General features: G+C 36.9%; 1 long non-coding RNA gene across 1 annotated transcript in view; it reads right to left on the bottom strand.

Annotated features, from left to right (window-relative positions):
- Nucleotides 1–21685, bottom strand: part of LOC125094374 (uncharacterized) — a 59767-nt gene extending 38082 nt beyond the window's left edge. Inside the window, exon 1 of the long non-coding RNA XR_007125488.1 lies at nt 21576–21685. This is a non-coding gene — a long non-coding RNA (uncharacterized LOC125094374). The remainder of the gene's footprint in view (nt 1–21575) is intronic.
- Nucleotides 21686–22483: the final 798 nt, after the last annotated feature.

Genomic DNA, 22483 nt, shown 5'->3' with positions numbered 1-22483 from the left:
ATGTTTAATGAAAAATTAAAATGTTGTGCTTCAAGGTTGATAAAGGATTAAATGAAGACACTTCATCTATGCTGAAACGGAGATAAGGTATTTAATATATTTTAAACATTACAACATTACAAGGTAGTATTATTTTTACCATTTTAATTAAAAAAAAAAAACCATAGAATTCAAAAATATTTCTTTCTTGTTTTTCCCCTAAGACATAAGTAAAATTTCCCCCAGTCACTTTCATTCCCTCTCCCCTAGGTGAATGGCCTACTATAACTAGATTATATCTGATCAAGGGTTATACAGATTGATCTTCAATGACAAGGTCGATTTCTGGGTTCACAAGTATCTCCACGACTTTTTTCTCCTCTCCTTCCAGACTATTATACCAGCAGAGTCACACCGGACTGGGATACTGTAACCTGCCTCTAGGGGACTACTGTGACTCAAACATTTATCTTCCAATGAAATCTGGAGATAACCTTTTAGGTTGTATAAAGTTTTGGCCTTACCTAAAGAATTTAGGAATAAAGTGTTGTATAGGTACATAAATACATGTTTTCAGTTAGGGCTTCTCTCCGTTGAACTGTCTCTATTCCACAGAGACTTAATGGATTCATTTTGCTTTCACTCAGTTCTTTCCTATTCATTCCAAATGCTTAATGCAATTGCAGGCCATTATATTGCAATTACTCGATAAGAAAATACTTTTAAATGGGAGCTTATGAAAACATTTCATAGTATTTCAATTGAAGCAAAAAAAAAAAATCAGGTACAATTCTTATTTTAAAAAACAGCAACCAAATACACAGTAAATAGAAAAGCTAATATTAGATATTTCTCCCCCCATATTTCAGCTAAAGCTAAAGCTGAAATATGGAGAGTTAAAGAATATTACATTTTGTGTTCTCTTTATATTAGGTTAGGTGTGAAGAATTTGGTTGGCAGATGACAATGAATTCAAACTCATTTATTCCACTGCAATTTTCAGCACTTCTGTATTAACATGTACACATATATTAAACTATTTTGATTTCACCAGAAAAGTATTATAATGACTTTTAAAGTCACATTTTAAACAGAAAAATCATTCTAGAATGTAAATATACCATTCATATTTTATAAGTTAGTATGTTTAAATATTCTATACTTAGAATTCTAAAAATACGTAATGGCTTTCTATTTTTACATTACATATTAGAATTACTATAATGTATACTTATGAATAACTTCACATGCAACTGCATAGCATTTCCAAACTCTTGCTAATAAATTAAAAATAATATTATAAATAAGAACAAAAGGCATTATAGACAAAGTACTTAGTATTAGAAAGAACCCAAAGTAATCAAATCAAATTTTTTAATTTTCTATACTATCCCTGACTTCTCATATTTAAACATAAGTTATTTCAAATTATTGCTGCTATTGAATATTTAATTTTCATAAGATTTCCGTATTTGTAAAGAAAATTTTTTAGGGCACCTGGGTGGCTCAGTTGGTTGAGCATCTGCCTCAGCTCAGGTCATGATCCCAGAGTCCTGGGATCAACCCCGTATCAGGATCCCTGCTCAGCAGGGAGTGTGCTTCTCCCTTTCCCGCTGCCTCTCTCCCTGGCTTGTGCTCTCTCTCTCTCTCTTAATAAATAAATAAAATCTTAAAAAAAAATTAAGTTGTTCACCTATGACAGAGTCAATCATGACACTGTCCACTTTAGAATCATTGTGCATCATTCTCCTTCCCTCATCCCAAAAGTTTTTAGAATGGTCCAATTTGTAGTACCTTTTCTTTTTTTTTTTTTTATTTTTTATAAACATATATTTTTATCCCCAGGGGTACAGGTCTGTGAATCGCCAGGTTTACACACTTCATAGCACTCACCATAGCACATACCCTCCCCAATGTCCATAACCCTGCCACCCTCTCCCAACCCCACTCCCCCCATCAACCCTCAGTTTGTTTTGTGAGATTAAGAGTCACTTATGGTTTGTCTCCCTCCCAATCCCATCTTGTTTCATTTACTCTTCTCCTACCTCCTTAACCCCCCATGTTGCATCTCCTCACCCTCATATCAGGGAGATCATATGATACTTATCTTTCTCCGATTGACTTATTTCGCTAAGCATGATACCCTCTAGTTCCATCCACGTCGTCACAAATGGCAAGATTTCATTTCTTTTGATGGCTGCATAGTATTCCATTGTGTATATGTACCACTCTTCTTTATCCATTCGTCTGTTGATGGACATCTAGGTTCTTTCCATAGTCTAGCTATTGTAGACATTGCTGCTATAAACATTCGGGTGCATGTGCCCCTTCAGATCACTACATTTGTATCTTTAGGGTAAATACCCAGCAGTGCAATTGCTGGGTCATAGGGTAGTTCTATTTTCAACATTTTGAGGAACCTCCATGCTGTTTTCCAGAGTGGTTGCACCAGCTTGCATTCCCACCAACAGTGTAGGAGGGTTCCCCTTTCTCCGCATCCTCGCCAGCATCTGTCATTTCCTGACTTGTTAATTTTAGCCATTCTGACTGGTGTGAGGTGATATCTCATTGTGGTTTTGATTTGTATTTCCCTGATGCCGAGTGATATGGAGCCCTTTTTCATGTGTCTATTGGCCATCTGGATGACTTCTTTGCAGAAATGTCTGTTCATGTCTTCTGCCCATTTCTTCATTGGATTATTTGTTCTTTGGGGGTTGAGTTTGCTTAGTTCCTTAAAGATTTTGGACACTAACCCTTTATCTGATATGTCATTTGCAAATATCTTCTCACGTTCTGTCAGTTGTCTTTTGGTTTTGTTAACTGTTTCCTTTGCTGTGCAAAAGCTTTTGATCTTGATAAAATCCCAATAGTTCATTTTTGCCCTTTCTTCCCTTGCCTTTGGCGATGTTCCTAGGAAGATGTTGCTGCGGCTGAGGTCGAAGAGGTTGCTGCCTGTGTTCTCCTCAAGGATTTTGATGGATTCCTTTCTCACATTGAGGTCCTTCATCCATTTTGAGTCTATTTTCATGTGTGGTGTAAGGAATGATCCAATTTCATTTTTCTACATGTGGCTGTCCAATTTTCCCAACACCATTTATTGAAGAGGCTGTCTTTTTTCCATTGGACATTATTTCCTGCTTTGTCAAAGATTAGTTGACCATAGAGTTGAGGGTCTATTTCTGGGCTCTCTATTCTTTTTTTTTTTTTTAAGATTTTTATTTATTTATTCGACAGACAGAGATGACAAGTAGGCAGAGAGGCAGGCAGAGAGAGAAGGAAGCAGGCTCCCCGCTGAGCAGAGAACCTGAAGCGGGGCTCGATCCCGGAACCCCGAGATCATGACCTGAGCCGAAGGCAGAGGCCTTAACTCACTGAGCCACCCAGGCGCCCCTGGGCTCTCTATTCTGTTCCATTGATCTATGTGTCTGTTTTTGTGCCAGTACCATGCTGTCTTGATGATGACAGCTTTGTAATAGAGCTTGAGGTCCGGAATTGTGATGCCACCAACTTTGGCTTTCTTTTTCAATATTCCTTTGGCTATTTGAGGTCTTTTATGGTTCCATATAAATTTTAGGATTATTTGTTCCATTTCTTTGAAAAAAATGGATGGTACTTTGATAGGAATTGCATTAAATGTGTAGATTGCTTTAGGTAGCATAGACATTTTCACTATATTTATTCTTCCAATCCAGGAGCATGGAACATTTTTCCATTTCTTTGAGTCTTCCTCAATTTCTTTCATGAGTACTTTATAGTTTTCTGTGTATAGATTCTTAGTCTCTTTGGTTAGGTTTATTCCTAGGTATCTTATAGTTTTGGGTGCAATTGTAAATGGGATTGACTCCTTAATTACTCTTTCTTCTGTCTTGTTGTTGGTGTAGAGAAATGCAACTGATTTCTGTGCATTGATTTTATATCCTGACACTGTACTGAATTCCTGTACAAGTTCTAGCAGTTTTGGAGTGGAGTCTTTTGGGTTTTCCACATATAGTATCTTATCATCTGTGAAGAGTGATAGTTTGATTTCTTCTTTGCCGATTTGGATGCCTTTAATCTCCTTTTGTTGTCTGATTGCTGAGGCTAGGACTTCTAGTACTATGTTGAATAGCAGTGGAGATAACGGACATCCCGGCCATGTTCCTGACCTTAGCGGAAAAGCTTTCAGTTTTTCTCCATTGAGAATGATATTTGCGGTGGGTTTTTCATAGATGGCTTTGATAATATTGAGGTATATGCCCTCTATCCCTACACTTTGAAGAGTTTTGATCAGGAAGGGATGCTGTACTTTGTCAAATGCTTTTTCAGCATCTATGGAGAGTATCATATGGTTCTTGTTCTTTCTTTTATTAATGTGTTGTATCACATTGATTGATTTGCGGATGTTGAACCCACCTTGCAGCCCTGGAATAAATCCCACTTGGTCGTGGTGAATAATCCTTTTAATATACTGTTGAATCCTATTGGCTAGTATTTTGGTGAGAATTTTTGCATCTGTGTTCATCAAGGATATTGGTCTGTAGTTCTCTTTTTTGATGGGATCCTTGTCTGGTTTTGGGATCAAGGTGATGCTGGCCTCATAAAATGAGTTTGGAAGTTTTCCTTCCATTTCTATTTTTTGGAACAGTTTCAGGAGAATAGGAATTAGTTCTTCTTTAAATGTTTGGTAGAATTCCCCCGGGAAGCCGTCTGGTCCTGGGCTTTTGTTTGTTTGGAGATTTTTGATGACTGTTTCAATCTCCTTACTGGTTATGGGTCTGTTCAGGCTTTCCATTTCTTCCTGGTTCAGTTGTGGTAGTTTATATGTCTCTAGGAATGCATCCATTTCTTCCAGATTGTCAAATTTGTTGGCGTAGAGTTGCTCGTAGTATGTTCTTATAATTGTCTGTATTTCTTTGGTGTTCGTTGTGATCTCTCCTCTTTAATTCATGATTTTATTTATTTGGGTCCTTTCTCTTTTCTCTTTGATGAGTCTGGCCAGGGGTTTATCAATCTTATTAATTCTTTCAAAGAAACAGCTCTTAGTTTCGTTGATTTGTTCTATTGTTTTTTTCGTTTCTATTTCATTGATTTCTGCTCTGATCTTTATGATTTCTCTTCTCCTGCTGGGTTTAGGCTTTCTTTCTTGTTCTTTCTCCAGCTCCTTGAGGTGTAGGGTTAGGTTGTGTACCTGAGACCTTTCTTGTTTCTTGAGAAAGGCTTGTACCGCTATATATTTTCCTCTCAGCACTGCCATTGTTGTGTCCCACAGATTTTGAACCGTTGTGTTTTCATTATCATTTGTTTCCATGAATTTTTTCAACTCTTCTTTAATTTCCTGGTTGACTCATTCATTCTTTAGAAGGATGCTGTTTAGTCTCCATGTATTTGGGTTCTTTCCAAATTTCCTCTTGTGATTGAGTTCTAGCTTCAGAGCATTGTGGTCTGAAAATATGCAGGGAACGATCCCAATCTTTTGATACCAGTTGAGACCTGATTTAGGACTGAGGATGTGATCTATTCTGGAGAATGTCCCATGTGTACTAGAGAAGAATGTGTATTCTGTTGCTTTGGGATGAAATGTTCTGAATATATCTGTGATGTCCATCTGGTCCAGTGTGTCATTTAAGGCCTTTATTTCCTTGTTGATCTTTTGCTTGGATGATCTGTCCATTTCAGTGAGGGGAGTGTTAAAGTCCCCTACTATTATTGTAATATTGTTGATGTGTTTCTTTGATTTTGTTATTAATTGGTTTAGATAGTTGGCTGCTCCCACGTTAGGGGCATAGATATTTAAAATTGTTAGATCTTCTTGTTGGACAGATCCTTTGAGTATGATATAGTGTCCTTCCTTGTCTCTTATTATAGTCTTTGGCTTAAAATCTAATTGATCTGATATAAGGATTGCCACTCCTGCTTTCTTCTGATGTCCATTTGCATGGTAAATTCTTTTCCACTCCCTCACTTTAAATCTGGAGGTGTCTTCGGGTTTAAAATGAGTTTCTTGTAGGCAACGTATAGATGGGTTTTGTTTTTTTATCCATTCTGATACCCTGTGTCTTTTGATTGGGGCATTTAGCCCATTAACATTCAGGGTAACTATTGAAAGATATGAATTTAGTGCCATTGTATTGCCTGTAAGGTGAGTGTTATTGTATATTGTTTCTGTTCCTTTCTGATCTACTACTTTGAGGGTCTCTCTTTGCATAGAGGACCCCTTTCAATATTTCCTGTAGAGCTGGTTTGGTGTTTGCAAATTCTTTCCGTTTTTTGTTTGTCCTGGAAGCTTTTAATCTCTCCTTCTATTTTCAATGATAGCCTAGCTGGATATAGTATTCTTGGCTGCATGCTTTTCTCGTTTAGTGCTCTGAAGTGCCAGCCCTTTCTGGCCTGCCAGGTCTCTGTGGATAAGTCTGCTGCCAATCTAATATTTTTACTATTGTATGTTACAGACTTCTTTTCCCGGGCTGCTTTCAGGATTTTCTCTTTGTCACTAAGACTTGTAAATTTTACTATTAGGTGACGGGGTGTGGACCTATTCTTATTGATTTTGAGGGGGTGGTTCTCTGAACGTCCTGGATTTTGATGCTTGTTCCCTTTGCCATATTGGGGAAATTCTCTCCAATAATTCTCTCCAACATACCTTCTGCTCCCCTCTCTGTTTCCTCTTCTTCTGGAATCCCAATTATTCTAATGTTGTTTCGTCTTATGGTGTCACTTATCTCTCGAATTCTCCCCTCGTGGTCCAGTAGCTATTTGTCCCTCTTTTGCTCAGCTTCTTTATTCTCTGTCATTTGGTCTTCTATATCACTAATTCTTTCTTCTGCCTCATTTATCCTAGCAGTGAGAGCCTCCATTTTTTATTGTACCTCATTAATAGTTTTTATGATTTCAACTTGGTTAGATTTTAGTTCTTTTATTTCTCCAGAAATGGCTTTTATATCTCCTGATAGGGTTTCTCTAATATCTTCCATGCCTTTTTCGAGCCCATCTAGAACCTTGAGAATCGTCATTCTGAACTCTAGATCTGACATATTACCAATGTCTGTATTGATTAGGTCCCTAGCCTTTGGTACTGCCTCTTGTCCTTTTTTTTGTGGTGAATTTTTGCCTTGTCGTTTTGTCAAGATAAGAGTATATGAAGGAGCAAGTAAAATACTAAAAGGGTGGCAACAACCCCGGGAAAATATGCTTTAACCAAATCAGAAGAGATCCGAAATCGTGAGGGGGGAGAAAGGGGATAAAAAGGTTCAGAAAGAAAAAAAAAGAAACAATTAAAAAAAGAAAACCAATAAAGAAAAAATATAAAAAGGAAAAAAAAAAATATATATATATATATTAGATAAACTAGTTAAAAAACGTTAAAAAAGAAAAGGGTAAAATTTTAAAAAATTTAGCAGAAGAAGAGAAAAAAAATTGAAAAAGAAAAAAAAATTAAATTAACTGCACGGCTAAAGAATCATGGGGAGAAAGCCATGAGTTCTGTGCTTTGCTTTCTCCTCCTCTGGAATTCCGCTGCTCTCCTTGGTATTGAAACTGCACTCCTTGGGTAGGTGAACTTGGTCCTGTCTGGGGTTCTTGTTGATCTTCTGGGGGAGGGGCCTGTTGTAGTGATTCTCAAGCGTCTTTGCCCCAGGCGGAGTTGCACTGCCCTTACCAGTGGCCAGGTTGAGTAATCTGCTCGGGTTTGCTTTCGGGAGCTTTTGTTCCCTGAGCGCTTTCCATAGAGTTCTGGAAGACGGGAATGAAGATGGCGGCCCACTGGTCTCCGGCCCGGAGGAGCCAAGAGCCCGGGCCCCCACTCCTCATTGCGCCCTCAGAGAACAGCGCCCAATTACTCCCGTCACCCTGGCCTCTGGCCGTGCTTCGAGCTGACCGAGCCTGGGACCGGTTCACGGTAACCCCAAGTTTAGAGCTCACTCCTCGGCTCTGTCTCTGTAGCCGGCTTTCCCGTTCTAATACCGGTAAGCTCTGCGACACTCAGACACCCCCGATCCTTCTGTGACCCTGCGGGAACTGAGGCCGTGTTGACCCCGCGTGGGCTTCACCCCGGTTAAGCCTCTGGAGCGATGTCCTCAGTGGAACAGACTTTTAAAAGTCCTGATTTTGTGCTCTGTTGCTCCGCCGCTTGCCGGGAGCCGGCCCCTTCCCCCGCGGTCTATCCTCCCATCGCTTTGGATTCACTTCTCCACCAGTCCTACCTTTCAGAAAGTGGTTGATTTTCTGTTTCTACAATTGCTGTTCTAGAAACATTCTGTTTCTCTTCAATCTCCCATTGGATTTGTAGGTGTTTGCAATCTTTAGATAAGCTATCTAGCTGATCTCCCGCTACCCGAAGTCGTCTCATCCTGCTACTTTTCCGCCATCTTGACTCCTCCCCACCGTGGTTCCTTTTCTAATTAAAGAAAACTTCTACTAGGTTTTACTCCTTCTCCATTTATCATACCAGAACAAAAAGAAACACTTAAAATAAAACAAAACTGTAAATGAAAAAAGTGCTATTGCTATGTAAAAATAATCAGACCTGCGAGAGACCAAGTGACACTCAGAGAAGTAGGAGAACTCAGATTTATTTTACTCTGATGGACCCAGATGAGCTCATGTTAGAGGTTCTGGGCCCCAGAATGTGGGGTTACAGGGCTTTTATGGGGGGGGGGTGCTGCGGGTCAGGCTCTAAGGGCTATGCTGGTTGCTGGTAGGTGGTTTTAAACTGGGGGACCTGGTGGGGTGTTGCTTTAGGCTGTTAGGGCAGAGCAGTGGGCTTGTAGAAGAAACCGGTTTACAAAAGCAGAAGCAGCTGGTTATCTTTTGCTCCCTATTGGGGCTTCTGGCTATCTCTTGCTCTTTCTATCTACTGGGGTCTGCTGGCCCGGGCTTGCTCTGGACAATTTTCCTCTTCGTTATGGTATAAAAAAAGGGTAATGAGAAATCCAACGGGTCACTTTTTGAATGGAATATATGGAGCTCTATTCAGATATCTTGAATTAGTACTGAGTGTACTCTGAAACCACAGTAGAGTAACTGCTCTTTAACAATTCGTTTTAAAGTCCATCAGAAACATTTGGAGCAGTGCTAGTTGCTTACTTAATACGATCAAATCTGTAAGGCTTGAGTACGATTGCTTAGTTCTTACTTTTTTTATTCCATGTAATTTAGTTATATCAGTTTGCTAGTTACTCTATAATATAGATTTAAAATCTGCAATACAAATTAAAATAAGTTGAACAAAGTGAAAAATAACATATTTTAAATCTCAGCTTTATCTTTTAAAAAAATCAGGAAAAATAAAACAGAAACTGTAAAGAGCTATATGTTAGTTATCTCTCTAAATCAAACAAATGTCTTCTTCCACTTATTTACTTTATTAGAGTTCAGTAAGGAAATAAAAATACAATAATTTGAACAGAAAAAATTAACATAAAGAATTATTAATTATAGCAAGAGATTGGAGTAACAAGGGATTGGCTAGTAGGCCCTAAAGAGAGTTCTTTTTTCTTTTTTTCTTTTTTTTAAATTTCATTTACTTATTTTACAGAGAGAGAGAGAGAGAGAGAGCAAGCAAGCTTAGCAGCAGAGGGAGAAGGAGAAGCAGACTCCCCACTTCGCAGGAGCCCAATGTGGGCCTCAATCCCAGAAACCTGAAGGCAGAGACACGTTATTAACCCACTAAACCAACCAGGCATCCCACTACCTAAAGAGAATTTTGTGTAACACAGGAGTCACAGATATAATGAATAACATAATTGCAAAGATAATATATAATAACCATTGTAATGGACTAAATGTTCCCCCTCCCTCCAAAATTCATATGTTGAAAACCCCACACACAATGTGATGGTATTAGGAGGTGGAGAGTTTGGGAGGTAGTTAGATGAGGTCATGAGGGTAAAACTTTATGAGTGGAATTTGTTCCCTACAAGAATCATGAAAAAGCTTGCTTCTCCTCTCTCCTCTTTGCCATGTGAGGGTACAAGAAGTCATCAGTCGGCCAAGAAGGCTCTTGCCATAACTTGGCCATGCTGGCTCTGATTTTAAACTTCCAACTTCCAGCATTGTGAGAAATAAAGTTTCTCTTGACTAAGCCACCCAGTCTATGATAGTCCATCAGAGCAGCCTGGACTGATTAAGACAGTCACTACTTGAATGGTTGAGAGAAAGGACTTGCCCTCACCCACAGTCCTGGGCCAGGATCCTGACCTTCTTGGAGAAGGTATGGACATGACCCGGCAAATGACAGAGACATTCTGCTGGTGCTGGGTACTATGAACTTGAAAATCCTCCCTCTGGAACTTGCTAGGAACCTGTCCTCTGGGTGCCTGGCAAAGCCACTCACAGAGAGGTGCTACTCCTCAGAATCTGCTGTGAACCAAACCAAAAGGATGGCAGAGAAAACTGCTTGTTGTTGAGTGCTGGTGGCTGCCTTGAACTGCAGAGCCAGGAGCTACAAGCTGAGGAACACGTCAGAACCAGGAAGAAAAAGCCCCTACCTCCTCCAACATCTCTTCTGGCAAAGCGCTCTATGGCTAAAGCTTAACATTAGTGCAGCTGCCAAAGGAGAAATAGCACAGCTGAGAGGCAATAAATTGATCCCTGTCATAGTTATTTATCTTACCAATGAGCATGTCTCTTTTAGCTCTTCTCCTAACTAGATTGGTAACCCCAATTCCATTGCTTTGTTTTCCTTTATTAACAGAATATAAAAACTATCAACTATAAACTCTTGCATCTTTTTTAAAAAAGATTTTATTATTTTATTTGAGAGAAGGTGAGAGCCAGAGAAAGAGCATGAGTGGGGAGGGGAGGTACAGGCAGAAGGAGAGGGAGAAGCAGGTGCCCAGCTGAGCAGGGAGCCTGACAAGGGCTTGATCCCGGTGTCCTGGAATCACAACCTGAGCTGAAGGCAGACACTTAAACTGAGCCATTCAGGCACTCTTTGCATCTTTTTTTTTTTTTTTTAAACTCTTGTTTAGTTTCCCCCACTATGGTTAACTGAAGATAGTAAAGCTTTACCTTTATTATACATTTTTCAATCTTGAGCAAAGTTTATCTTATTACTACTGACAACCACAAGATTGATGGAAGTGTCAAGACTTTCTAAATCCTTCATTTAAATACTAATAATACATATTTCATAGTACTATTGTAAGGGCCTATTCAGCCAGAGCGGCCCCACCCCAGTTGAACTGCCATTTTGTTGTAAAAGTTAAACTGACTCTCCCCCACCCTGCCCCCAGAGGAACTTACTTAAAAACAAGTCCTGGAAACCAGTCCCAGGTAACAAAGTCCAAATACAAAGGTGGGTCAGGCCAGGTGGAAATATTCAATCAGTGGGGGTGCATACTGTCTCCTAGCTACCAAGGTGATGGGCTAGTTTCCATGGCTACTGTGGGGTGGATTGTAAGTCAATTAGCCACCTGTGTGTGGCCAGGTCCAACCACATGGCCTTTGCTCTATAAAAGTTAGTCTGGAAAGCAGGGAGGGGTCGTCCTCTCTGTAAGGGGTGGCCCCGGCCAGTCTCTTTGACAGTCGGTTTGATTCTTGATGCTTGGCATGAAATAAAGCTTTGCTTGACTTTCACTTTTAATCAGTTTCGCTCCTTTAATCACGGACCCATTATTGGGGTACCCATATTTTGGGGGACCCAACACTACACGAATTTATTTTTTTCTTTTACCTAACTTATAAAGCAAACAGTAAGATAGAACAAGCTACTGACTCCATTATTCCGAAGATAAATAGGACCCAGCCTATCCAGTCCATTTCTGCACACTTCTTAAAATGAGTTCACTTCCTCCCCAAATCCTGTAATGTTAGGATACTGCTTAAAAAGTTATGTTGGTTTCTTTCTTCTTACAAAATGAAGTCTAAGCTCCTTAATTTAGACTTTCACATACTGAATGCAACCTACTTTTTCGATCTTTATTTCTTTTTCATGTATCATATTTAATATTCCTTTTTAAGACACAATATGACTCTCCGTTTCCTCATTAAATCATGTGCCTTTATGGTAAATCCATTACTCGGTATAGTCCATTTCTTCTTCTGGCCCAAAAAAGCCAAGGTTAATAAGAAGGGTAATTATGTCCACTTGGTGGAACTAGGAGAGCCATCTTACTTTATTACTTTTAAAATAGAGTAAGATGATAAATGAAATGTGTTGAGAACATGGACTACCACATGTAAATGCTCAATAAATGATACCTCTTTTTTGTATTATTATTAGCTTAACTTCAGTTTTCTCACCTCCAGCGTTTGTCAAGTGGCTCTATTAGAAACACAGCACATTCAAATTTTCCTACTTCTGGAATGAACAGAAAAATACTGGGCTTTATAATGACTAAATTGCAAGAAAATACCAAGTCAATTACATGATGAGTCCCAAGTCCAACTCCCCATGGCCAGAAGTGTTTGCTCCTCTGGCCATTGCTATAGCCTTTCCATTACCATCACTATCACATACTTTTTACAAAAGTAAAAAACAATGAGTCATTGTGGCCCAATTTGAGGTATAGCATTATCCTAGCTCTATTGAAAGTAAATGAGCTTACTGTAGGGTAGAGGGAGAGGGGACCCATCCAGGAGAAATCAACATATTATCCAAAGAAACATGAGGAGTACTGAAGAGAAAAAAAAGATGTCTTCTACACATACCTATTAAAAAAGGTCTCTTTTAAAGAATTCTAAAGTAGCCAGATATAGATTAAAAACTCCAGGTGCCTTGATAATTACTTACAATTCCATTATTTTAGGAGCGAATATACTAATGGTCCAAAGAATGTGTATTTGGTCCAAGGTCAAACCCTGGAATATATCAAAGCCAGGAGTAGAACCCAGTTATTTTAATTAAGTTAGTGCTTTCACAAAGAGTTATTCTCTAGGAAGGTGCTTTAACATAACAAGCTAAGAAATGCAGCTAAATTAGAAGCATCAGCAAAGAAAACTAATAATTTGCAAACTGCTGCACACTAAATAGCAAAGAAGGAATATTCTGCTGAATATTGTATCAAGCCTTCAGACCTAACCAAAATTCACAAAAATCCCTCAGAAGGCATTTTTCTAACTTTCCCCAAAACCCATTATTATATTAGCTTATGGCTTCATGTTTCCCATTAGCTGAGTTATTACTTTAGTGTTGTGCAGATTTAGCATATCTGTTTGTGCTGTGCTTTTCAGCACTTCTAAGGAACGCTGATGCTCCTTCCTAATGGCAAGCTTTCCATTTCAACACTAATGACCATGTTACATAAGTGGTATGAACCAAACAAGCGGTCAAAAACCAAGTACTATAGACTCGCAAGTTCTCAAAGATCTTCCCTATCAATGTAGTTCCAGAACGGTTCTTTCACACAGAGGCTAACATATTTGTCTCAGGATTCAGAAGATCTGAGTTCAAATCCCAGGTGGAATTTACAAGCTGTGTGATCTATGGCAAGATACTAAGACTTTGTTTCTCCAATTCCGTATCTTCAAAATGGATATAATAATAATAATATTCAACCTATAGTGCTATTTTTAAGAGTCAATGAAATTAAAACATATAAAGGATTTAGTACATTACCTTGACCAGAAGAATCACACAATTAATTCTGTGATTGTTGTCTTGGTTATCCATGGTCTGTGGGGTGAAGGCAAGGAGTTTCAAAGCCTGGAGGAGAGGCGAATAGTCTTACTACAGATGGAAAATGAACCGATAGAAAGAACAGGGGCACCAGTCCTTATTAGAGAGGATGAAAATGTAAACATCCAAAGGAGCTTTAAGTGTCAAGGTCTAGAAGGATGGAAAGGACATTTATTTTAAGGAATGTCTCAAATAGGGGTTACTTTCAGTAGCTACCTTTGGACCTTCATCTCTCCTAAACCTCGATTCCTTCATATTTAAAGTGACGTTTGCAGCTTATAGTCACTGAAGGATTGTTTTTCCCAGTCATTGTTCAAATACTCAAAACAATCAACCTTATAAGCTCAATTATTCATTCCCCCTCAGAGAATGGGGACCAGAAAGGTGACATCAATTGCCAAAGATCACCTAAAATTTACTGATGGAGCAGGACCATGTAGTTTGGCTCTTCAAATTCTCAGCAATTCTGCCTCCTCCAGACCAGCCTGGAAACTACTTTATGAAATCTGTCTAAAGATGAGTTCAAGGATGCATGGAAAATAATAACCATAGAGCCTATCACATAAACTACAATCAGTCTTAGCTCTTTCGACTAATATGATATTGTTGAAATAAAGAGTTCACTGGAATCTGACAGCTTTGTTATGCAGAAAGCACTTACATCTATTTTTTTCCCTATATAAGAGAAAACCTAATTTGAAAGCTAAATTCGTGATTCAAAGAAAGTATGTTTATGCAAGTGAATGGCTAAAGAAGAAGTAACATTCCTCATGTTTCTATATTTCTTATTATATTTTTATATGGTTATAAAATGTTCTACCATATATAGCTCCCATTCCATTTTTATGTCACAGCATTTTTCAGTTTACAAGTAATAAAATATATCAAATTATATTAAATTAAAATATAATATCACCCAAGCTTTTGGAACATCTTCTTTCTTTGACCCTAATTAAAGTGAGTTTGCACAAACTTGTGGACTTACACCTCAGATTTAACCTTTTTGATCTTGTTCTCTAAATTCCATTAAATAGAAATCAGAATCATTGGTAAATGTGAAAACAGATGTGAAAGAAAAAGTCTTGCAAATTATCATTTTTTAATAAATGGAGGAATTTATATCTGTTTGCATGTTTAGAAAGATGACTCCAAAAGATCTATTTCAAAAACAGAATTCTAGCCCATGTCTCCAATGTAAGAGTTGTAGTTCATTTGAATTCTTCCATGATGTCATTATATTAAATATATCCCAAGCCAAATTCATCATTTCTTTCCCATCGAATGAGTACTTTTTTTTCAACCTGTAGAAAAGTATAAGTATTACAATAGATAAAAAACAAATAGACAATAAAACTTCAAGTTGATAGTAGATTCAAAGAAACGAGAGACAGGGTCTTCAGACTTCTAATTCAAGATACTTCTAGTTAATCCCATAAGACCAAATAATGTTAGAGAAGCAGTATAACATGATGTTTAAAGTATTTTGAATCTGGAATACCTGGATATGATTCTTTGTTCTGCCACGTACTAACCCTGTGACCTTAGAAAAGTTACCTAACTGTTCCATGCCTCTTTTCTCATCTCAATCCTATATACTTCCAATGGCCTCTATGGGGACTAAATGTATTAATTCATGTAAAGTACTTAGAGGAATCTGACATCTACTAAATAAGTATGAGATAGTATTTATTATTTTTTTATGTTTTATTTTAATTTTATTTATTTATTTATTTTTTAGAGTGAGAGAGTATCATGAGTGAGTATGGGGAGGGCAGGAAGAAGGAAAGACAGAATCTTAAGCAGGCTCCTTGCCCAGCACGCAGCTGGATGTGGGGCTCAATCTCACAGCTCTGAGATCATGACCTGAGCTGAAATCAAGAGTTGGAAGCTTACCCAAGTATGAGATAGTATTAAATATTGTTTGTAGTCTAAACACGTTGATTAATCATTCTTTCTCCCTTGCAAGTTCTAATCAAATGATAGGTGACATAAGCATGCAAATGGGACTTCATATGCAGTTGTCAATTCTCACTTGTAGAGCTAGATTAGAAGATATGGTAGAGTTTTCTATCCTACTTGGAACTGAAACCACCAGACCCACACAATCCTGACTTAACTCAGGTAGAGAGGCCAAAGAATGACATAACACTCTTCCATCATAGCACACTCACCTTTCCACCCAACCTGGAGGTTTTGGCCAGAGGATAAGAAACAGCAGAGAGAATGCTTCAAAGGTGAAAGGACAATACAGTCCGAACGCACTGATCATCATCATAACTATAACTTCGAAAATGGGAACCACTAGTTATGAAACTCAGAAATCAGATAAGTCACACAACATCGTAAATGGGAGGATGGAGTGTATGAGTATAAAGATGGTCCATAAGTATTTACTGTGACATTTTTCCCTTGAGAAAAGAAGCTGAACTTTCTTCTCCTTTGTGGAAAACATAAATGAAAAACAAAAACATGTAAAGAAACAAGAATTCTTTGACCAGAGATTTCATATGGATTAGGACAGCTACTGTGCAGAAATGCTTTCTGTAAGTACTTGTTATTTTAACAAACATGGATTGAGATCCTCTTATATACCAGGCACTGTACAGGCACAAGATTAAAAAAAAAAAAAAAAAAAAAAAAAAAAAAAAGCTAAGGGTGCCTGGATGGCTCAGTCATTAAGCCTTCAGCTCAGGTCATGATCCCAGGGTCCTAGAATCAAGGCCCACATCGGGCTTCTTGCTCAGCGGGAAGCCTGCTTTTCCCTTTCCCACTCCCCCTGCTTGTGTTCCTTCTCTCTCTCTCTTTCAAATAAATAAATAAAATCTTAAAAAAAAAAAAGCTAAGATTAATAGATTCAGTGGTGTATGGATTTTTGGTCGTATTAAGCAAATTAGTAGAGAATCCTGTTTAGAATCTCTGCAGAATGTCATATGCTCCACAAAATACAGGTAATAATATTTCCCCCAAATGTTTTATAGTGTCCAACATAATTTATTTGTAATCTACCAGAATATGTACATAAGCATTCTACAGGTATTTGATCTAGTGCGGAGGAAGCTGGACTAGATAAATGATCTCAAATCTTTTGCTTGAACAGATTTCTTTAAGAGCATAAACTCTTGTTTTAAACTTCCAAATGTAAACCAGAAAAAGAGTGTCTTCCTGGTCTCTCCTTTATCACCTTCGGCTTGACCTGAGGTACTCCTGAAGAACTTACATCTCCAAGGGACATATTTAAAGACACTGCACCTATGAGCAACAAGGATTTTTCCCAATTATTGAAGTGTGTGTTCTAAGAAAATTTATCTTTAATATCTAAAACCTGAAATCCTAAATGAAAAGACACTTCTAGCAGAATTACCTCCCTCAAAACGTGCTTTTCTTTAAAACGTAACCAAAAACAATCTACATGTTTCTAAGAATGTCTTAGTAGCCATGTGTTTATATGAATTACAAGAAAAAGTTATTAATTATAAGGATAATACCATATACATAAAACATTGGTTTTGCTTTAAACATAATCATTTTGCTTGTGTAGTGTTTTAGTAAAGTACATTCACATAAGCTGTTTAGCAGATTTTCCTTCTTTTAGAGTTTTCTGGTGCCAATTTCTCCAAATTAAAGCAATTGTAATAATTCCCTATTATATTTCTATGTATATCTAAGTATTCATAACAAAATTTAAGCCTGAGTATGAAGATATATGTTTAGATATTATGTTTTGTGGAATACTTTCTTGCCCTCATACATCACATAATAATATATATCAATCCAGTGTTTTGCAATGACAGCTCTAGCTGTTTTCTTTTTTCTTTGCCTCTGTTCTTCCTGCTTCTTTAAAATACAAACCATTGAGAAGAAGTGAAGCTATCAGAATAGCCACTTTATATTAGCACTCATAGGACACAGTAAAATTGAAAGAAGAAATTGGCAAAGAATAAGAGCTTGACAGGGTTTTTTCTGTTCTTTGCGATTTTTCCTTGGCACATGCAGATGGCTGTTTAAGAATGGGCACAGTGTTCAGCCTGAGGTTTGCAAACAATGTAGACTTAGAAGGTAGAATAAAGAGTCATCAATGAGCATAGTAATGGCAGGAAATGGTTCAAAAGAGAACCCTGTGTTGCATACAGAAATATCCTAAAAACCTGAAAGTAACACAAGTGATCACTAATTATAAAATTTAGGTTTTCAATTTGGTCAGAGTGTACCTAGCCAAAAAAAAAAAAAAAAAAAAAAAAGCGGAATAATATAATTATCAAAAAGCTTTTGGGGGCACCTGGGTGGCTCAGAAGGTTAAGCCTCTGCCTTCAGCTCAGGTCATGATCTCAGAGTGCTGGGATCAAGCCTCTGTTGGCCTCTCTGCTTGGCAGGGAGCCTGCTTCCCCCTCTTTCTCTGCCTGCCTGCTTGTGATCTGTTACTCTCAATCTGTCAAATAAATAAATAAAATCTTAAAAAAAAAAAAGCTTTGGAAACTAATCTTCATAACTAGGATATCATTAATCCATTTATTTTCACGTATAACACCAACAAATATTTACAGCTTGTTAGTGTGAGCCAGAACCTCTATTGGGCCAGAGAGCATTGGTCATGCTTTCACAGAACGTTCACCCAAGCAAATTATGTATTTGGTTAAACACACAAATCTCATTAAGAATGATCTGTCCCATAAAGTATTTTCTCTAGGGAGCTGTGTGATATACTGGAGAGACCATGAACCTTAGAGTTGCAGATAATTTCTTTCAGGATTCTCACTCAGACACATTCTAGTTTTGTTATCTTAGAAAAGTTATTTAACCTGTATGAAACCGTTTCCCTAACTGAACGACAGATATGCTAGCTTCGATGTTTTGCCACAAATATTAAATGAAACAGTGAACAAAAAGGACATCTCAAGTGAAACCATGCGGTATTTGATATTTTATACTTATTACTCCAAAATTTCAATAATGGAGGTAGAAATTAATGAAGTCCTGAATTTATTTAAATTATTCTCAGAGAAATCCTGTGGGCCAGGAGTGCCTGGATGACTCAGTTGGTTAAGCATCTTCCTTTGGCTCAGGTTATGATCCCAGGGTCCTGGGATGGAGCCTGCACCTGGTTCCCTGATCAATGGGAAGTCTGGTTCTTCCTCTCCCTCTGCACCACACCCCCGTGCTCACATGCATGCATGCACACACAAGTGCACTCTCTCAAATAAATAAATAAAATCTAAAAAAAAAAGAAAGAAGGAAAGAAAGAAAGAAAGAAAGAAAGAAAGAAAGAAAGAAAGAAAGAAATCCTGTGGGCCATTCCAAAATGATTACTGCAGTTATTGTGAATAATTTGATTTTTTGCCTGTGCAATGCTATTCTAAGGAAATTAATTTTATTATTTCCCTTTACTGTTTCTTGCTTTAATTTTCCCTATACACAAGTATTTTTATTTATAACCTAAGAAGGAATACTAAAAAAAAAAAAAAAAAAAAGAATAAACTAACCTTCATTATTCTCAAATCCTGTTTACATCAATTTGCCAAAATAGCTAAAGTTTATTTGTAACCCCTAAATCAATATTTGCAGTGCTTTAGGGCAATTCACTGACATACAGAGAGAGAAGGGCAGGCGTTGGGGTTTGAGTTGCCTAGCTGCCAGGTTCCCACTTGAGGTCAGGGGAAGCAACACTGCCTTCTTGTTTCTTTCTCACACGGATATCACCAAACGATGGAGAGGGTAGGGGCAGGGTAGTGTAGTGCAAGAAACTCCTGCTCTGGGGTTGGTTGTATAGGGTTCAACTCAAGAATCACGACTCTGACACCTGTTAGTGAGGGACCTCAGAAAAGTCACTTACTTCTGAATCTTTGTTTTCTTTTTCATAAAATAAATCTACCAAGGTGAGTTGTTTTAAGATTATGATAGATAGATCGATAGATGATAGATAGATGATAGATAGATAGATAGATAGATAGATGATAGATAGATATGGAAAATTTTCCCTAGAAGCAATTATTCAGTGTTTGCTAATTCAGTGTTTTGGGGGGACATTACAGAACATAACTACCATGAATAATACAATCTAGTGTAGTTTATTTATTATCTGTATTTCAAACTTTATTGTCAAGTTTGTGTGCTGTTAATTACCAAACAACTATTTGGAAAATAACCTAAACCTTGGTTAATTTTCTTTTGGAAGAGAAAAAGTTATTGATGTTAGACTCAGGTGGCAAGGAGCTTCATACAGGAGATAAGAAGTTTACACCTTATTATAAAGTGATTAAATGTCTCCCTATTTGTGGGATAATAAAGTGGTTCAGAATGCATTTATTATTTCTATAGGTAAACTTTTAAAACAACATGGTGGTAAAATTTAGTTAAATTTGTGCAAATAAGAGTTATCAGACTCTGTCACATTTCAACCAAAGTAATTGAATTAAGTAATTAAAATCATAAATTAAATTACAATGAACATGAAACATCCTCTGTACCTATCATAATATATTTTGTGGAAATAGAGACCATTCACATCCCTATGCTTAGACAGATTACCAATAACTGTAACTATATAATTAGATATAACTAATGCAATCTTTTCTTAAAAATCCCATTTTTTGAAATCAAATATTACTTTTAAAGTGTTATAGGTTTTCTACGAGTTAAAAGAATAAACTTACAAATATGAAATAGAGCTGAAAACAATACGCATTTTAGGCTTTATGATCCAAATACTTCAAGGAGAATATTTTAAATTTAAGCTCCAGGTTACTGAAGATTTTGATCTCAAACAAGATTCTGAAAAATAAGTCATAATAATTTAAAAACAGTCTTTCTGTGGTAGGCATAAAGCTCTTTCAGAAAAGTTTTCAAAGAGATCTGTCAGGCAATGCAGACTTAAGTTGAATTTATCTCAAAACATCTCAAAGACATGCTAAGCAAAGTCAGCTGCTCGGAACTGATGTTCATATATATCATTATGTATTTTAAGTCAAGTTCATACTTAAAGAATTGTTAAAAGAAATTTCAAAAACCAATCCAAGTCAAGTACTTCTCCTTTAGACAAAAATAGCTAACCCTTGGAGTGACTTGCCAGCATAAGATGTTTTTTATTCTTTTTCTTTTCTGTCTCACTCAGCTAATTTACGAGGTCCAATAAAATATGTGCTGTACATATGAATGCTTATATTTAAATAAAAGAAAATATCAAATGGTGAGTATATGTATCCTATTGTTTCTTGGATGTTAACCTGAAATAAACTGGCATTTTTCTTCAAAGACTGGTATGTGATAGTGTGACCTCAGTTTTACCAACTCATACTATATTCAGCAGTGCTACAAGTAGGTGCACATAGTTAAAACAATAATTTGAATGGGCTAAAAGTTGGAATTACAATACAATTCCTACTCTGCCACAATGTAATTTCTGTAAAAAGATGTAAAATTAAGTAGGCAGATAACTAACTAAATTCACATAATTTTCTCAGTGGTCATGTGAACCAAGCACAAATTTTGGTTTCCCTTGTTTTTTTTAATCTGGATACAAATTGTTCAAGGATCACAGAGACTTATTTTTTTTCTGAACCCAACCATACAAAAGGAACTCTAAGGATATCATTGCAGGAAATAAAAGTTGGCAATGTTTAAAATAACATGAACTAGGTCCCTGGCTCTGTGGATTTTTCACAGAATTAGACAAAATGGAAATGAGAGGAAAACATCTTGATATTAAATAAGAATATATTTTAAGGTGGAATTCAGCATCAGTAATTTTAACCTTTTTACTATTACAAGTAACTAATAGCTTTGAACTCTGGTGCCAGATCATTTCTACTATGCTACAGTGCTTCTTTGAAATGGCTTTGAAACACAATTATAAGCTTCATAAATATATTAGCATTTCATCATAGCTGAGTTCATTATTACATGTATTGAAATAAACTTTGCATCAAATAATTTTCCTTAAATCTTGACCTCCACTAAAAAATTATAAAAAAAAAATTATAGACTTTCAAGATAAGCATTCAGTTTGTACCTTCCAATCAGCATACTTACAGACATTACCATTCTTCAGAATCATAGGCCAGGAAAACATCAAAGAAGACACAAAATGTATTATACTTCCACAAAGCCAGTGCATGTAAACTATGCCATGATAGGCAGAATGATATCCCCCAAATATATCCACATCCTACCCCCTTGGAACCTAGGAATATGTATGTTACATCATAAAAGGCATTTTGTGATGTAATTGAATTGAGGATATTAAAATAGAAAGATTATTCTGAATTATAAATGTAGGCTCCGTGTAATCATGAGGTCCCTTATAGGACTGAAGAGAAGAGGAGACAGAATCAGAAATAGTAATGTGAAAAAGTCTCAGTAGAATCTTGCTAGTTTTAAAGATAACAGAATGGAGCCAAGAGCCAAGGAAATGCAACTGGTCTAAAAACTGTAAAGAAGGCAAGATAAAAGATTTTCTCTTAGTGCTTCCAGAAGGGAAACAACCCTGCCAGCATCCTGATTTTAGCTCTGTGAGACTGATCCATTTGGGACCTTGAACTTGTGGAGTGAGTGTGTGTGTGTGTGTGTGTGTGTGTTTCTGTATGTGTGTAAACAGATTGTTTGGGAGGTGACAGAACTGTTCTGTACCTTGATTGTGTTTGTAATTGTCAGTACGTGTTTTTTAAATTTCATAGAATTATACACTGAGTACTAAATTTTACTCCAAGTAAATAAAAGATTTTTGAAAAAGTAAGTTTTCATTAATTTTGAAGGAGTGTTTCACATTTCTTTATAGAAAATTCTCTGATTTTTATTGTTTCCTATAAATGTTATTATCTACTACTATAATCCTCGAAAAGCAAATTAATGTATTATTTTTTCATTATAAACCTTGAAACATTTGTATCAATAGAACTGGAATCTTATGTGTGACCTTTG

Source organism: Lutra lutra, chromosome 2, assembly GCF_902655055.1.
Source record: "Lutra lutra chromosome 2, mLutLut1.2, whole genome shotgun sequence".
NCBI lineage: Eukaryota > Metazoa > Chordata > Mammalia > Carnivora > Mustelidae > Lutra > Lutra lutra.
The sequence above is the reverse complement of the archived record's forward strand: the minus strand, read 5'-3'. Positions and strand labels throughout refer to the sequence as shown.